The sequence below is a fragment of the Gossypium hirsutum genome, chromosome A09 (assembly GCF_007990345.1).
Source record: "Gossypium hirsutum isolate 1008001.06 chromosome A09, Gossypium_hirsutum_v2.1, whole genome shotgun sequence".
NCBI lineage: Eukaryota > Viridiplantae > Streptophyta > Magnoliopsida > Malvales > Malvaceae > Gossypium > Gossypium hirsutum.
The window spans coordinates 65,061,225-65,064,355 of NC_053432.1; the positions used below are offsets into that span (position 1 = coordinate 65,061,225).

Sequence of the window (3,131 nt, forward strand, 5' to 3'; positions counted from 1 at the left end):
CCATTTGAGGTCGGGTCTAGGGTTTTAATGGTTGGGTCGGATTTATGTAATTGGGTCAGGTTTCAAACTAGGAGTTTAGTTTATTTGGGCTAGGTTGGAGATGTGGGTTTATTTGGGCTAGTACAATTTTAGTATTTGGATTTTGAAAGTTGTAAGTGGACTTTTTGGGCTATTTTAATCTTGGACTTTATTTGTCTTTTATTTTAATTTATTTGGGTTTATTTGTCTGACTTATTTATTTATTGTAAATAAATTAAATGGGCCTGGGAAAAATGGGTTAACTACAGTGTCGTCTATAAAAAGAAAAAATAATCCTAAAAAACTTAAACATTTCAGCAAAGAAAAGGGAAAAAATGGAAAACCCTAAATGTTTTCTCTCATTCGGTCCGTCGTCCAACCACCATTCCACCACTATAATCGGTGGATGATGGCATGCAGTGGCTCCCCCCGTTTAGAACCTAGCCTCAAGGGTTGCCGATTTCAGCCCTAGAATCCCATCTCAAGCTTCGATTTCGACGAAGGAGATAAGGACTCCGATGGCTCGTCCGCGAAGGTAAGCCTTCTCCTTTTCATTTTCTTATGCTAAAACTACATGCAAAATCCAGAAAGAAAACAGATTGAAAAGAAAGAATGTATAAAGCATTTGAAAATCACCTTTTGATAATTTTTGGTTGCTTTTTAATTCAATATGTGTAAAAAATTACAGTTCTCCTCTCTTTGGCTTTATAGCTGAACCAAAATAAATAAAAAATACAAGCTTTTTTTGCTACTTCTTTGTGCTATTGTGGTTGTTTGTTTTCTCTGCAGGTACGACGTTTGCTGGCATCGTACAGAGGTACGGAGAGGCTACGTGGGGAGGTGGTTGTGGCTGTGGGCGATTGGAGGCTGGGGCTTGGCTGCGGCGCAATTGGGAGAAACCTTAGGGTTTCTGTTAGTGTTTTAATTTTGGGCCATTTGGGCCTTGTATTTCTAGGCTAGGTTTTAGGTTTGGGTCACATTTGTTGTTGGGCTATGGACTATTGTAATTTGGGTTATAACTTGGGCCCTGGACTGTTTATTTATTCGTTTTTATTTATTGTTTTAATCTGGGGCAAAATTGGCCTATTACAATTATAACTGAAATGTTGCAAGATGGAACATTCGTGATAGCTAAAGTTCTTTCACATCTCTAGTGTATTGGTAAAAAAGAAAGAGGTCACTTGGCGTTTGTATGTGGACTATCGACAGCTTAATAAGATAACCGTGAAGGACAAATTTTTTATTTCACTGGTTGAATAGCTACTTGATGAATTAGCTACAACTGAGTTTTTCTCTGAACTTGATTTAAGATCCGGGTACCATCAGATTCGAATGGCTACAGAGGATTTTCATAAGATGGCATTTTGTGCTCATCATGGGCATTACGAGTTAATTGTCATGCTTTTGGGGCTAACAAATTCCCCTTCGAGGTTTCAGAGTCTTATGAACAATATATTTTGACCATACTTGAAGTTTGTCTTTGTTTTCTTTGATGATATATTGGTGTACTCGGTTGATGGGATCTCACTTATACAACACTTGCAATTAGTGTTCGAGCTTCTTGTGCAACACCAATCAAATGTCAAGCGAAGAAAATGCAACTTTGGTGCTTCTAAGGTTGAATATTTAGGACATTCGATTAGTAAGGGTACAATATCCATGGATTCTTAAAAGGAGCAAAGTGTGCAATATTTTCCAATTCCGAACACTGTCAAAGAATTGCGAGGCTTTTTGGGTCTCACGGGTTACTATAGGAAGTTTGTGAAAGGATACGGAGAGGGTGGAACCTTGACCGTTTCCCTGACTCCACCTACATTCACTATGTGACACCAACTACAACCATTCTCACCTTATATGCTCAAGAAGACTTTACTAATGTGCTGTGTTGAAAGCTTTAGCAATTTTCACTTTTGAATATTTTCTAAGCTCATACTTTTGCCATCATTCAACGCTCCTTCAAGTGGTCTCTTTGGGTGCATATATATATTTCACTGTGCTAAGTATTATAATATAGGAAAAGAAATTAGACCCTGTATCTGTATATATAAATTCAAAAAAGAAAAAGCTGGTTTGTAGTTGGGTGCCACTGCCAAACCAAAAGATGAGTGGTTTTAGCTTCAATGGATTCATTATCCTGTGCCAAGTAAAATAGGGAGTGAAGTTGTTTGCAGGTGGTATTCCACTCATATTGAATCACTAATTTGGGCTTTTGGACAGGACTGGAAGCTGAATATTCTACTCTTATTCACTAATTATTGTATGTGGCTAAGCACTGTTACTACTACCATGTTTAAAAGTGGCTGCTAACAGAAAATATTTGTTTATTTACAAAAGGCAAACACAGAGTTGAGATGGCCGAGTTGGTCTAAGGCGCCAGATTAAGGTTCTGGTCCGAAAGGGCGTGGATTCAAATCCCACTCTCAATATTTTACTTCTGGCTCAATTTTGTATTCAGTCCTGTGTTTTTTAGATTTTATCAAATTTTTCTCTGGTCTAATTCCGTCTTCAGTCCCTTTACTCTTTATATTTTTTTGGTTTTTTCAGGACTTTGAATAATAAAACATCACTTATTCAAATTTAACAGAAATTGTTTAGTAGTGTAATTAATTTGATTTTATTTTTTAACTCAAACAAATTAGGACTAAATTTTCGAAAATAAAAATAGAGGAATATAAATTCCAAAAGTTCAAAGAATATGGCTGGAGACAGAATTAAACCTTTTTCTTTCAACTGGATATACCAAATATTAGTGTTGGAGATTTTTTTTTCCTCTTCAATCGAAATATCGAAGTTGAGTTTTTTGACTCTGTGTTTTTGCCCCAGAAACAAAGTAAAGAAAATCTCAAAAGATACTTCTAAATTCAATATACTTGGAATATTCAGTAAATTTTAATAATTTAACTTAAAATAATTCAGAGAAGAATTGATATATGATTTATATGCAATAAGACTTGGACTTAACACTCAAGATTTCAGTACCAACTTTTGTCAACACAATCAAAGTTTGAATGACAAATCTTTAAGAATACATGAGATGATTTATTTTTCTTTGTATATACCAATTTTATTTAGTCTATTCGTACGAAAAAATATAAGTGGATGTAATTTATAAT

The 3,131-nt window shown here is 35.2% G+C and overlaps 1 non-coding gene across 1 annotated transcript; it reads left to right on the forward strand.

The window, feature by feature from the left end:
• The first annotated feature begins 2,363 nt into the window (after positions 1 to 2,363).
• Positions 2,364 to 2,444, forward strand: TRNAL-AAG (transfer RNA leucine (anticodon AAG)). Its single transcript has one exon. It is a non-coding gene; the product is annotated as a tRNA-Leu (tRNA).
• The last annotated feature ends 687 nt before the right edge of the window (positions 2,445 to 3,131 follow it).